The 15965-nt window shown below is 44.6% G+C and overlaps 1 long non-coding RNA gene across 1 annotated transcript; it reads left to right on the top strand.

Moving 5' to 3' along the window:
* The first annotated feature begins 328 nt into the window (after positions 1-328).
* Positions 329-1949, top strand: LOC141363052 (uncharacterized). The gene is made up of 4 exons (XR_012368562.1): positions 329-364; positions 774-854; positions 1477-1534; positions 1656-1949. It is a non-coding gene; the product is annotated as an uncharacterized lncRNA (long non-coding RNA).
* Positions 1950-15965: the final 14016 nt, after the last annotated feature.

Genomic DNA, 15965 nt, shown 5'->3' with positions numbered 1-15965 from the left:
GACCGCGGCGATATGATCATCGATGTTATTTGAAGTCGACTCTTAAAGGACAAAATATCCCATAAGCTATTACGTAGCTATTATACAATTTTTTTTTTCAGAACATTCTTGCGACCCAGTGGTTGGGGGCCTCTGCTCTAGGTAGCACTTACGCATAATTACGTCAATCAAAATGTTTTTAAAAACTCAAAATAGAATTGTCTCGGAGGCCCCCTAGTGTTTGGGGCCCGCGGCCTTGCTCTTAAGCATTTCAGAAATCATTAAAACCTTTCATTTTTTTAGCACAGCGACATAAATATGACCAACCAGAGCCAAGTAGACAGGAACAAATGAAGATAAAGCCCAGAAATACTTATTCTTGGTGGTAAGTTTGTTGTTGCTATTTGAATAACATTAAGTTCACGTTTAAGTTTTTCTAATGTTTCTCTTGCAATGCTAACGTTAGTTTAAAATGAATGTTTGAGCTGTCTTACCTGAAAATACCATGATATTACCATATGGTTATTATAACTCCAGTAATGTTCAATGGCTAATGTATAGCAGTTCAATCTTGACAACCTTATTGTCTTTTTGTTTATTTTTAAATGTATTTCTAATTACATATGGACACAAAAATGACATTGTAAGAAGGGATACTTTTATGAGAGATTGTAAAACTGTCGAGGCTGGGTTTGATTATATTATATTGTCTTAAAGGTATTGTACTCGGGGTAAGTAATTCTTAAAAAGAAAACAAATCATTAATCATCATTTACCTGCCTGTTGTTTTTCAGATCAACTGCTATTGAGATTTTTGAATCGGGACAAATGTGGAGTGATTCGGAAGAAAAACGTTTGCAACACATCCATTCCAGGTGGCAAATTTTGTCCTTTTGCGTTATTCATGTAAAAACCTGTTTTTTTATTGTAAAGCTGTAAGGGACTTGGCCTAGTCATCCTTGCATATACCATTTGGCAGGGCTCCAGACTAACTTTTTTTACTAGGAGCACAGTGGCCCACAACTGAAAATTTTAGGGGCGCAACCAGAAAATTTAGGGGCACACACGGTAAATCAACATGCTAACCAAATATTCACATGTCTACTAATTTCCACTGTATTACTAATAAATACTTTAATTATAGATTCAGAAAGTACAATGTGCTGTTTCAAATTCAGTGTCATATCAAAAAAAAGGTCAAATTTGCTGGTTGCACATGTGGGACTGGATGTAAAATTCAGTGGCACATTCTCAAATTTAGGTGGCAAAATGCCACCATTTGATGGCAGTCTGGAGCCCTGTTTGGCATCATTTCTGATTTCCTTAAATCTCCTTAAACAGAGGTGAACCTTAAGTTTGCAAGACCACAATAGATAAACAATGGAAAATGATCCAGGTTCAAATAAAACACGACCAATGTAAAACATATCCTGTAATACACACAGGTTGCTTTATATCATGAGCCTGTTCTAATCCTATCTTCATTCCCACTTGTAGAGTGCTGTGACAGATAAAACTGACACGCTTGATGAGGACACAGTCAAAGCTTTAAAAGGTAAACTGAGAAGTTAACAAAACTTCCATACATGCATATCTATGCCAATTTATTTTAAACATGGATAGCCAAATGTTCATTCATTATTGGTTAATTGGTATATTCTGTTTCCTTTTCACAGACCGTGCGATAAAGCAGTCTTCAATTACTACGGTGTCTGAATTGCAAGAAGAAGTGACCCTCCACTTAAACATGTGACATCTAAAATGTTTTGTGTTTTGGTTCAGCTTTTTACAGGTTTATCTTAAGTTGGTTAAAGGCGGAGTGCACAATTTTTGAAAGCCAATGTTAACATTTGAAATTACCTAAACAAATATGCCTCTACCCCAATAGAATCTGAACCTTCTTTTGATAGACCCGCCACACACATACGCAACCCCGGCAAGGATGTCGGTTAGTAGACACGCCCCTTACTGCTGGTTGGCTACAAGTGTTTTTTGGTAGTCGGCCCAAATCACTTTTCCAAAGCGTTTTTCAAACATTGTGCACTCCGCCTTTAAATTGCACTTAGGCATTTTTGTTTCAGTAACTTTATATGCTGAGAATTAAATTATGATTATTGTATAATCATTGCTTATGCATATTTAGTGATTGTGTCACGGCCGGGGCGGACCCAAGATAGCTAACAGGCCACGCCCCTCTCTACTTTCCACCTCGAGGAGGTTCCCAAGACCACCCCAATGACCAGACAGACGAGTATACTACAATTAAAATGTATCTTTATTAAATATTTAAAAGAAAAGGGAAAAAGGGGAAGGGCAGTTTAAAACAATCTTCTTTTCGCCTCCAGGACGAGTTGGACCAGGGGACGGGGGCCAGGAATCTTCTCCTATGTTGTTCTTAAATCCGTGGCGCCCTTCGCTTCCTCCTGGAGGCAAAACAGGGAGAACAAAATTAATGCTTGGTCCAGCACTGAGTCGCAACTTGTCTGACCGTTGTTTCTGTCTCTCTCGCCCTCAGGTCACTCCGTCTCGACCTCGCTGGACACTGAGGATCCACCACGAGGCGTGGCTGCAAACACAGGTAGGTTACACACTACACGGCTAGGTTACTCACAGGACTTGGGCTTTTGGTTCACTCCAAGGCATACGTGGAGACAGAGGTAAGGGGTTCTCACTACTGACACTGTTCGGTCCTCTTCGAGGCGTTGCTGCAAACACAGGTAGGTTATACACTACACAGGTAGGTTACTCACAAAACTTGGGCTTTTGGTTCACTCCAAGGCATACGTGGAGACAGAGGTAAGGGGTTCTCACTACTGACACTGTTCGGTCCTCTTCGAGGCGTTGCTGCAAACACAGGTAGGTTATACACTACACAGGTAGGTTACTCACAAGACTTGGGCGTTTGGTTCATTCCAAGGCATACGTGGAGCCCAAGGTAAGGGGTTCTCACTACTGACACTGTTCGGTCCTCTTCGAGGCGTTGCTGCAAACACAGGTAGGTTATACACTACACAGGTAGGTTACTCACAAAACTTGGGCTTTTGGTTCACTCCAAGGCATACGTGGAGACAGAGGTAAGGGGTTCTCACTACTGACACCGTTCGGTCCTCTTCGAGGCGTTGCTGCAAACACAGGTAGGTTATACACTACACAGGTAGGTTACTCACAAGACTTGGGCTTTTGGTTCACTCCAAGGCATACGTGGAGACAGAGGTAAGGGGTTCTCACTACTGACACTGTTCCGTCCTCTTCGAGGCGTTGCTGCAAACACAGGTAGGTTATACACTACACAGGTAGGTTACTCACAAGACTTGGGCTTTTGGTTCACTCCAAGGCATACGTGGAGACAGAGGTAAGGGGTTCCCACTACTGACACTGTTCCGTCCTCTTCGAGGCGTTGCTGCAAACACAGGTAGGTTATACACTACACAGGTAGGTTACTCACAAGACTTGGGCTTTTGGTTCACTCCAAGGCATACGTGGAGACAGAGGTAAGGGGTTCTCACTACTGACACTGTTCGGTCCTCTTCGAGGCGTTGCTGCAAACACAGGTAGGTTATACACTACACAGGTAGGTTACTCACAAGACTTGGGCTTTTGGTTCACTCCTCCAGGCAGCGGACTTTCACCACAACGGCCGCACACTGTATGCCTTCACCCGTCTGCCAAAGCTTCGTAGGTGTCGTGGGGACTGCAGGGTCGGGCGACGCAGAGCCGAACGCTTCCCAAGCTCCCCCTCCTTGTCAATGACAGGGGGTCTTCAGCTGGGGCGAACACTCGACGAGGCTCCGCGCACACACCGGGTTCTTTTAGACAGACACAACTGCGACCCTCAATCCGTACAATGTACCTCGGCCGTTATTCACCTGATGTACAGTTGGGTTACACCGCTGCCCGCTTTCCAGGTGGACGTGAGCTCTAGCCAACACTCAGGGGGTTATAGTAGTAGTTAGTTTCCTCTCATATGGCTCGGGCCTCAACGTGCTGTTACTTCTCACAATCTGCACGGGGCCAGGGCGGCTTCGGTTACTGTAAGCACAGCACACACACAGCAACTTTAGTGAAAACACACACAATGAAAGTCACAACTCACCACAGCACTCTGTATACACACTCCGCGTGAATTTAGGACTTGGCCGACTAGGCCTCGGCTCCTCGTGAGGCGGGTTGGGCGTTGAACTTGCCAGAGAAAGAAAAGGTTTGACACGTGATTATGTTCAGCAACACCCCTATATGTCTCCTGATTACCTCTTCGGCTCACCTACGTTTCCTCTATCCGCAGGGCCAGGGCCGTGAATGATGGAGAGTTTCGCCAACGGATCTCCCAGTTTGTGTTCCACGATACACGTACGGCACGCCCACGCTTCCCCTCGTAGTGGGGCCGGTAACCTTCAACACATTCACAAATACACCAGGCAACTCTTCTTCTGAATAGCGTACAAATTTACGTTGATTGCTACTCACGCTTTGTTGTCAAAAAGTCTCCCCATCTATACATCCAATGTCTTCGTGTTCTCTTCTTAACATCCAAGTCACACAATATCTTCCTCACCCAGACGTCTCCAACCTCTTCTCTTCCCTAAGGGATCAATGTGAGTTAACCCAGCCGATCTACACCGTAGCAACAAAGCGCAACCAACGTACTCACAAAGTACACAAAACAGCACTGCTCTGATGTCTTCAAAGGTATTTTTATACTCAGCCTTCTCTTCGTATCGGCCTATCAGCAATCGCTGTGTTAATCGCCCTCACCTGTACGATATCGGGCTTGATTTGGTGTTCGGGGAAACCCCGGAAATTTTGGTGTTCGGAGTCAGTCGTCCGGGCGGAACCGATCTTGCACACTTTTGGTTCCGCCCTCACAGATCGTCACCTGGTGACATCCTCCCCCGCTGGAATGGTTCTAGTGCCTAGAACCGCTTCCTGTAACCCATTCTCCGTACCGGGTTGGTGGTCGTCCCCGGTTCTCCCGCTGGGGCCGCCGTGGGGGGGACACTGGGTCTACCTCGGCGGATAAGTCTTCCGGCTCCCTTGGAGCCTCCTGGATCGGTTCGTTCGCCGGGTCTACTACGGCGGGTAAGGGCTCGGGTTCCCCTGGGGCCGCCCGAACCGGTACATCCACCGGACCTCCTGGGACTACAACCCATCCTTCAATCCAAGGAGTAACGGGTGCCGGCTCCTTAGGAGCCACTTCGGTGGGTAGTGGGGGGTAGTTTAGACAGGGGCGGATCATGTTCCGATGGACTACACGATCGGGCCCGGACTTCCCTTCCGGCCGGATTGTATACACCGGCTGCCCTGGCCTCTGTTGACTCTGGACGACGTAGGGCCTGGCCTCCCACCGGTCACTCAGCTTACCCTTTCCTGGCCGCCGGTTGTCTCGCACGAGGACCCTCTCCCCCGGGAGCAAGGGGGCTTCCCGCGCCGTCCTGTCATACAGCCTCTTGTTCTTAACTCCTGCTTCCTGGATCCTTTTGTTGACCTGCTCGTAGGCAAAGCAGAGGCGGTGGTGGTTTCGTCCTACCCATTCGATCACGTTCTCTTCCCCTTCACTCCCAGCCGTCCCTAACAACAGATCTGTGGGCAGGCGGATGTGTCTACCAAACATCAGGTAAGTGGGAGCGTACCCCGTAGTGCTATGTACACTATTATTGTAAGCTTGTAATAGATTCGGCAGAGCACTCACCCAGTTGTCTTGGCGTGTCCGGTCCAGGGTCCCCAACAAGCCCAGCAAGGTTTGATTGAACCGCTAGCATCCTCGTTCCCTTGGGGGTGGTAGGAAGTCATGTGGGTCTTCGTGCAGCCATACAGCTGGCATAGTTCCCTGATGATCCGTGACTCAAAGTTGGGTCCTTGGTCCGAGTGGAGGAACTCTGGGCGCCCAAATGATTGGAAGACCGCTTTCCACAATGCGGTAGCTGTAGTACTCGCCGTCTGGTCCAAGGTGGGGATGGCCCAGGCGTACTTGGTGAATAGGTCGGTCACGACCAAGATGTTCTGGAAGCGGTCCGTGGGGCGACCCAAAGTCAGGTAGTCCATTGCGACAATATGGAGGGGGGCTTTAGCGTGAATGGGGACCATTGGTGCTCGGGCCTCCTGTCGAGACTTAAACAGAATGCATCTGGGACAAGCTTGAACAAATGAACTCACAGACGCCTCCATTCCTGGCCAGTAAAAGTGTCTACGTAGCAGGGACAACGTCCGTTCCTGTCCTTGGTGCCCCATCTGGTTGTGATATGCCGTCATCAGCGCCCGTACCTGGCTTGGGGGTACCACGATCTGACTGGTCTCCTCCCCCGTCCCTGGGTCTCGAACGGTCCTGCACCACACACCTTCGCAGAGTTTTAATCTTTCCCACTGCCCCAATATCTTACGGCTCACCTCTGTTTGCCCTTGTCGCTCCGCAGGGGTTGGTCGTCGGCCTCGTCCAAGCCACTCACCCAGGCTCCGCAGCTCACGGTCCTCATGCTGCCGGGTCCTCCACCGGTGGGGGTCCCATCCCCAGCTTGCAGGTACCGCCTCCTGTTGACTTCCAGGGGCTTCCACTACCCCGACCGTCAATTCCTCCTCTTCCAATTCTTCCTCTCGTTGTGTCGGGCCCCTCGGGCCTCCCCTCACCGGCAGTCGGGATAATGCATCGGCGTTGGTGTGCTCCCGCCCAGGGCGATATTGCAGCTGATAATCATAGTTGGCTAACTGTGCCACCCACCGTTGCTCCACTGCTCCTAGCCGGGCCATCTGTAGGTGTACCAAGGGATTGTTGTCCGTGACCACCGTTACCTTGGCTCCCCAGAGATAGTCCTTGAATCTTTCACTTAACGCCCACTTTAAGGCCAGCAGCTCGAGTTTGAAGGAACTGTAGTTTGCATCGTTCCTTTCGGCGGGGTGAAGGCTCCGGCTAGCATAAGCAATCACTCGCTCCACTCCCTCCTGCTTCTGTGCGAGTACGGCCCCCAGGCCCAGATTGCTTGCATCTGTATACAGCAGAAAAGGTTGAGAAAAATCAGCATATGCTAGAGTCTGGGCTTGTAAAAGTTCTTGCTTTAGCGCCCTGAAGGCAGCTTCACACTCTGCGGTCCACTCTACTGTTGGGGATCCCCGCCCCCGTGGTCGCCCTGTTCCGACCAGCAGTTGGTTCAGGGGTTTGGCGATCTTCGAGAACCCCTTTATAAATCGCCGATAGTATCCCACAAAGCCCAGAAATGATCTTACTTGCCTTACGGTTTTGGGAGCCTCCCAGTCCCGCACTGCAGACACCTTATCGGGGTCTACGGCCACTCCAGATGCACTCACCACATGGCCCAGGAACTTCACCTCACGGCCCAGTAGGTGGCACTTCTCGGGCTGTAGTTTCAAGCCATACCTCTCCATTTCTCGGAACACCTTCTCCAGGTGCTGGAGGTGGGTTTCAAAGTCTGGGGAATACACAATTACATCGTCAAGGTACACTAGTACAGACTCCATTAACTGACCTCCAAGACATCGTTGCATCAGCCTCTGGAAGGTTGCGGGAGCGTTGCAAAGCCCGAAGGGCATCCGGTCACACTCGAATAGACCAAAGGGCGTGGTGAAGGCCGTCTTCTCCCGGTCCCGTTCTTCAACTTGGACCTGCCAATACCCACTGGCCAAGTCTAGAGTGGAGTACCAAGCGGACTTGGTCAAGCTTGCCAGTGAGTCTTCGATCCGAGGCAGGGGGAACGCGTCCTTTTTGGTCAATTGGTTCAGCTTCCGGTAGTCCACGCAGAACCTCCATGCCCCTGTCTTCTTTTGGACCAACACTATAGGGGCCGCCCATGGGCTGCTACTCTCCCGTACGATCCTTTGCTCCAACATACCTTGCAACAGGGTTCTCACTTCCGTGTATTAGGTGGGGGGTATCGGACGATACCGCTCCCGAATTGGTCCGGCTTCTCCCGTGGGGATACTGTGTCTTACCACCGTAGTGCACCCATAATCTTCGTCGTGGGTGGAAAATACATGTTGCCATCTCCTAAGGAGTTCTTGTAGCTTCTCCGTCTGTACTCGCTCTAGGTCCTCCCCTTGTAAGGAGTCGCCCGTCAAGTGGCTCGGCATCCTCTTCTCCTTTGTCCTAGATGCTCCCTCGGCCTGTGTTAAAGGCACTTCGACCACTGCGGGGCGTACCTGGCGGAAACTCACGTCTTCTCCATCCCGTACCTGATGGCCCTCAACCGTGGTCACCGTCACCAGCCGTTGGTGTTTGTGCAAGTGTACCGGATAGGGGTTCTCGTTGCAGACCTTTACCGGTACTCGGCCTCGTTGGACCACCGCCAATCCTCGGGCTACGCCCACCTGTGTGCAGTCTCCATGGGGTTCGACCAACACCCAGCTCCCAGGTCTCTGACGCCACTGGGGGACTCTGGCCCACACTATGGCTTCGCTCCTTGCTGGCACGGATAGTGCAAACCGGCATGCTACTCGCCCGACTTCTTCGCAACTGCCTTGGATCTTGGCCATCTGTACTCGGCGGCAGTCGGCCACTACACGTTCCCAGCCCGGCCGTTCGGCCCTCTGTATTTTCTGCACGGGCCTAGCCCGAAATAGCTCCTCCCAGCACTCCGAGAGAACATTCATACCTATGAGGGCTCGATGACGGCCGAGGCAGTGATCCTGAACAATAATAATCCACACACTTGCACCTCCACTGTCGGGCTAAGCCCGACCATCCTGTCCCTGGACTCCATTCTTCTCGGGGGGTCTATTTGGGGGGCTCCGACCACATGACCCACTGTGGCCGGTCGTCCTAAAAACCCCCCTCGGAGGCTCTTCGTGGGCCGCATTGCCGGCTCACATGGCCAGCGGTCCCACAGCGGTTGCAGATCGGTCTCCCCTGCTCGTCCCACTCGAACCTGGGCCGATTAGCCTGGTAGGGCCGCCTCGTCGTGTCTCGGCCTCGTTCAGAGTACACCCGGTCTCGAGGGGTGGGGCCTTCTTCTCTCCTTCCCGGCCCTAGGCGCAGCTCTCCTACCAGGGTTTTAGTCAACTCAGCCATCTGGTCCCGCACATCCTTCAGGAGCTCCATTTTTAATGCTTGCTTCCAGTCCATTACTTCGGGGGCCGTCACCGCAGGGCCACTCACGGCTGCGCATACAGGGGCCTCCTTCATTTCCGCCTGGTCACCTTCCAGGGCCATTGCTTCCTTCTTCAGATCGTCGAACGTAAGGTCGGGGTCTCTTCGGAATTGTACCCTTAGGTTCTGATGCACGGGGCCCTCTCTTAGCCCTAGCAGAAACTGATCTCTCAACAGGGTCTCTTTGTCTCCCAACCCATGGTCTTGACGCCGTTGCAGGCGAGCGTACTGCTCGCGAAGTTTCAAGGCGAAGGCTCGGATGGACTGGTGGGGGCCCTGTTTACAGTTAAAGAACTGTGCCCGTAGGACGGCTACAGGGGTGGTATCGCCGTATTGGTCGGCGAGGAATTGGAATATGGACTGGGCGGTGGCTCAAACGGCTTCGGGGGCGGCTTGTACTTCCCGCCGGGCCTCTCCTTCTAATGAGTTCAACACCAATTGTTGTTGCTGGGTGGCACTCAGCCCTTGGAGGCCAGCCAGGTACTCAATCTGGGCCCTCCACTCAGCCAGGCGGACCTCGGACTCGGCTCCGCCATACTTCTGCACCCAGGGATTCCCTAGGAATATGGGCATGGCACGGGGTGGGGCTTCAGGCCTCTCAGGTACCACACGGGGTGGGGCTTCAGGCCTCTCGGGCACTACACGGGGTGGGGCTTCGGGCAACTCGTCATCGGCCATTGGAGGGCCTTGGTCGCTCAACTCGAGGTGGAACCCTGCCGACTACGCCAAATCTGTCACGGCCGGGGCGGCTTCGGTTACTGTAAGCACAGCACACACACAGCAACTTTAGTGAAAACACACACGATGAAAGTCACAACTCACCACAGCACTCTGTATACACACTCCGCGTGAATTTAGGACTTGGCCGACTAGGCCTCGGCTCCTCGTGAGGCGGGTTGGGCGTTGTACTTGCCAGAGAGAGAAAAGGTTTGACACGTGATTATGTTCAGCAACACCCCTATATGTCTCCTGATTACCTCTTCGGCTCACCTACGTTTCCTCTATCCGCAGGGCCAGGGCCGTGAATGATGGAGAGTTTCACCAACGGATCTCCCAGTTTGTGTTCCACGATACACGTACGGCACGCCCACGCTTCCCCTCGTAGTGGGGCCGGTAACCTTCAAAACACTCACAAAAACACCAGGCAACTCTTCTTCTGAATAGCGTACAAATTTACGTTGATTGCTACTCACGCTTTGTTGTCAAAAAGTCTCCCCATCTATACATCCAATGTCTTCATGTTCTCTTCTTAACATCCAAGTCACACAATATCTTCCTCACCCAGACGTCTCCAACCTCTTCTCTTCCCTAAGGGATCAATGTGAGTTAACCCAGCCGATCTACACCGTAGCAACAAAGCGCAACCAACGTACTCACAAAGTACACAAAACAGCACTGCTCTGATGTCTTCAAAGGTCTTTTTATACTCAGTCTTCTCTTTGTATCGGCCTATCAGCAATCGCTGTGTTAATCGCCCTCACCTGTACGATATCGGGCTTGATTTGGTGTTCGGGGAAATCCCGGAAATTCCGGTGTTCGGAGTCAGTCGTCCGGGCGGAACCATCGCCGGGCGGAACCGATCTTGCACACTTTTGGTTCCGCCCTCACAGATCGTCACCTGGTGACAATTGCATATTCATAGTGTACTTTTCATTAATACATTTAATGTTAATGTTGTACAATTTGATAGAAGAAGCTCTGTAATTGCATTTCTCTAATATTTGTTTTATATTGTTTCTCTTTGGTCAATAGATTATGTATGTCTCTGTGCTTGATTAATGTACTTTAGATATTTTTGTAATGTACACAACACAATATGAAGTATATTAAATTGTTATGTATTCAAAATCTTTGTATGTGTCTTAATATTTAATGATTTTAATATAACATTTTAAATATTAAAAACAGCTTTATAATAAAATAGTAGTGTAATACTAATACATTTCTATTAATGTAATGCTAGTATATTTCTAATATGCTGAAGTACTATTAAAGTGTTCTTAAAGCACAGTTAAATTAAGCTTTAAATTTATTCTAACTGTATTTTAAAGTGTATGAGAAGTGCATTTCAAATGAATTTTAAAGAAGTACACTTAAATTGCACTAAATATATTTGAAGTTGTTCCAATTTAACACAATTTCAATATATTAAATATAATGCAAATGGATTAAAATTTACTTTAAATATATCTTGAAATGCATTTAACCTGTTAGCCAGCACTTCTATTTTTGAGCATTTTCTGAAAAACGACAACTCCAAACTAAAACATCTGCAGCTCTTAAACCCTATGGTCTATATTCATAATTCTGGTCTTGTTTGAAACTAGACACTTGACATATTGTTGCCTAATAGTCATAACAACTCAGAGTAGTAAAGAAACAGAGTAAAACAAGGTAAAATATACATTAAATGACTTCCGTTTTTCTTTAAATAACATTCACTTAGCAAAAAAGGTATGAAATGGTCATGTGAGACACCTGGGGACACCATATAGGTGAACTGAATGTCTGACCATGCTGTGATTAAAATTTGAGAGTGATACTCCAAAAAATGTTGTTTCTGTGAGCTTTTATTTAAAAAAAGTCCAGGCGTCCTTTCAGAAAAAGTGCACTTGGAAACTCCAAATATACACATGATAACAAAATGACATGATTATAAAAAGAAAATGAGTCAGGACTACATATTACATTATGTATATCAATTCAGAACTTCTCTGCCCACCAAAGCACATAGAAAAAACTATTTCAGAAAAAAACATTTGCACATTATAACAAAATACTTGCTATTTTGAATGTGGTCGCTCATGAATGCACTCCAGATTCCAGTCCTCCTCTCTGTCTCAGCTAAAAGCCCTGTTACAACACACACAAAGCAAGAGAGGATTTTAGTTTGAGTCAAAAGTTAGAGACATACAACTATTTGTATGAGAAACTATGATGTAATATACATGAACATAATACATATACACAAACACACACACACATTACATGAATATATTTATTTATAATTACAAATGTCTTATGTTTGCCAAATAACCTATATTTCTCAGCTGGTAATACTCATATTTTCCACCACATATCTTATTTTCTAGTTTTTAGTTTGTATATTCTGTGCATTGGATTCATATAGCTATAAATATGATGCATTTATATAACGTCATAGAAAAATGAAACCATGTAAAACTCGTATATTAGTCATCTCCAGTGTTACTTTATAATCAAAACAGCTAACATGAAACAAGAAATGTAACGTAAAATAAATAATCAACAAAAGAATCCACTTACTTTATCCAAGCGAGAGCAGCTGAGCTCATAGTCCGGTCCATCTCTCCTCGACGACGCGCTTTGTTTATATCCAGTCTTGCATTGTTGATCCGCGATCATGCTCTTTATCAACTTCTCCAAAACACTTTCAACACAAAAAAGTCATCTGCAGTCCACGATCCACAATGGAGATGTTATATCTAACATTTGAAGAGGTTTCTCAGCGGCTCCTGAGAGCCTAGCCGGCTGCTATGCTACCCAAACAAACAAACGCGCACAGAGGGGGCGTGGGCATTTCTCTCCATGCGCTTCTGTAGATTTGCGCAGAAGTACACTTTACTGACGTAAGTTGAATCCTTGTAATCGTTTCATGATTGGTTACTACCTCTGTCAATCAAAGCTTTGATGGCTATGCATTGGCTGGCTTTGTTTTGGTGTAATCCAGTCAAAAGCCTATGGTGAGCTGAAGGACATCTATCTAGGCAAATCATTGCTCGCATGAGATTTTGAGTTGTCAAACCTTTTCTGATTGGACAAAACAGAAAAATAGGGCGGGATATTTATCGGAACAGTCTAACGAAGCAGGAAGAGATGGATTTTCACTGATAAAAAATCGATATTTGATAGAAAATAAACATGATCGATCATACTTAGCGGACGCGCGGATGTAAACAAAGGAGGATATTGCTGGATTTCTCACTATTTTTCATTGTTTTGGATTAAAACGTGGGATGCTTTTTGAAGAGTGGACCCTTACCTTGCAATGTACGTTGAAGTTTTTGGGAATTGTCAGAAATTATCAGAACCATATGGCAAGACATGTGAGTACCCACAAAATTTTTTATATGCATTCCGTCTGCATTTCATTTAATCTTTTCCACACCAGTGTATTGATTGCAAAAATAAGCTCAGAACATGAATTTAGAGTGTTTAAACTTTCAAATAATGCAAAGTTTATGATTGTTGATTGAATATTTGATGTTAAACAAAGTACAAAAACACGTAAAAACGCCCCCTAGGGCCCGCCGCCGGGCCGGTGCGTGTTATTAATATAATTGAAGTGGTTTCAATATAATACATTTAATATGCATTTAGTATAGTAGCATATAAATATATTAAGTATGTCCCAAAAATACTATTTAAATATATTTATTTTTCACCTGGGTACACATACTATTGACCATTTCATGCATTTATAGTGAAAATCTTTCAATTGTAACTTTAAGTCAGTACTGTTATTAAACCTCTTCACTTATGAATCTGTTGTTTAGTTTGATTTAATGTTAATACTTAAGTGCATCTATTGCAATACCATATCTTCATATTTTTAGCAATGCCCTCCCACATACTTTGCTACACTGTAAAAAATTATATGCCCTATCTACTCAATAAAATTGTGGCAACAGATTACAAGCAATATCATTAATTACATTCAACAAATCAAAATTGATTTAGATTTACTCTATAAACTCCTTAATATTAACATATTCAAAAAGCCAAACTGCAATTTGCAATTAAAAATTTTATTGAAATTTAAACAAAAATATTGGGTATACTAGACAAAGATCTAGCACTATACAATAAAAAATATTATGCCATATCTACTCAATAAAAGTGTGGCAACAGATTACAAGCAATATCATTAATTAAATTCAAGAAATAAAAATGGAGTTAGAATCACTCCATAAACTCCTTAATAGTAACCAATTCAAAAAGGTTAACTGCAATTTGCAATTAGAAATTAATTTAAATTTAAACAAAATATTGGGTATACAAGACAAAGACCTAGCACTATACAATAAATACTATTCAATTATACTATTTTAATTTAACATCATCCATTAATATTATTATTAGTAATGAGTATTATATCTGATTTCAGAATGACAGACAAAGATTAATCAATTCTTATTTTATTGCAGTCAAAAGAACAGGAAAGCATCTCATTTTTAATGGTGTATTTGTAACAGTGTACACTTCAAAAAGTATTTTACAGTCTTTAAAGAAAACTGTCCACATTTCCCGACGAAAGGTTCCATGTTTGTGTTCTGTTACATTGATTCACACCCAGAACATCAGACAGCAGTTTAGACTTACTGTACTGTAATCAGTTCATAAACTTTGAAGAATCCAGCTCCAAGAAAAGTTTCTGAAACACCTGAAAAGATGCCTGGGATACTGGAGATTCAATGCATAGATCCAATCCAATCCAATGAGTATAAAGCCTGCCCTGGGAACACCTTTAAGGCCTCGATAACAATTCCAGCATCCTTTGGGCTTCCACTCCTTGAAGATCCATTCTTTACAATTACAGCCATCACAAGCTGCCCAAGTCCCGCCTCTTCATCATTATCCTGCAACATTAAACAGCAATTATGTCTTAGAACCTTTATAAATGTATACAGCTTGAATATTGAAATAATCCACACATTAAACTTGTATAATGGAGTTCATCTGAGTTTGTGGCTTATTAGGTGTGTTTGAAATGTGCAGTAATATCGAAAACTGATAATAAATTCTCATTGGAATTACAAATAATATCAAAAAATGTTTGAAAAGATATATAATCTATATTAATAATTAGGGCAAATCTTTTCCCTACATTTTTTTCTGTCACACGATAGGATAAAGTCACATATTTATTTGTTAACCAAGTTACTCACATGTGTATATACACACACATACACTAACACACAATATAATATGTACAATATATTTATTTAATAATATTCCTCACCTTTTGTTGTGAATAAAGTTCTCCCTCAGCAATGTTTCACGTTCCAGGAAGCCGCAGTACGTTACAGGCCTTCATGAACACACAATTTAGATAATAGGTCGCGAAATTAATAATAATAATAATAATAAATGTTTAATTTACATTATAGAAAGCTTAAACATTTTAAAAAGACAACTTATACATTTAATATCTTACTCACCTTTTGTGGAATTAAATGAATAATGTTATATTTCCCCTCAGTAATGATACTGTACTCCAGTAAGACGCCATTGTCAAACAATTCAGTCAGAAATGGTTCATGTTTTCCGCGGGAAAATTCAACACAGGGCGTCGCAATTGAGCACACAATTAATTTACAGCGGAGAATAGTTTTACATTACCAATGTATTGGAATACTTTGTGGATATAATTAACACAAAACTAAATAAACCGAAAAAGACCGCAGTAAAGTCACATTTATCTTTAAAACACGAACCAAGCGAGCGAGCGAGTATGGAGCGAGATATGTTTCTTTATTACATGCGATAAATTAAATGATCTGAGAGAAATAAAACTATTTGAAAGAAAAAGTTATCACACTGATAGCAAAGAAGCATTTCATGAGAAAAAAAATAATATTTGAGAGAAAAAGTTTTCATACCAATAGCAAAAAATAATAATATTTGAGACTAAAAAAAGTTTTGAGAGAAAGTATTTTCTCATGATAGAACATAAAAAATATAAATTTGAATTTTTTAAAATTATTTCTGAGAAAAAAAATATCTCAAGTATATGTTTTTTTGCTATTAGTGTGAAAACATTTTCTCTAAAAAAAAAGTGTTTCTATCAAAACGCTTTTCTTTGCTCTCGATGCAATTTCTTGCTCTCGTGTCAGGATTTTGCTTTCTCTGTGAAAAT

This window comes from Misgurnus anguillicaudatus, unplaced genomic scaffold (genome assembly GCF_027580225.2).
Source record: "Misgurnus anguillicaudatus unplaced genomic scaffold, ASM2758022v2 HiC_scaffold_31, whole genome shotgun sequence".
Lineage (NCBI taxonomy): Eukaryota > Metazoa > Chordata > Actinopteri > Cypriniformes > Cobitidae > Misgurnus > Misgurnus anguillicaudatus.
This window is presented reverse-complemented; position numbering and strand designations above follow the sequence as displayed.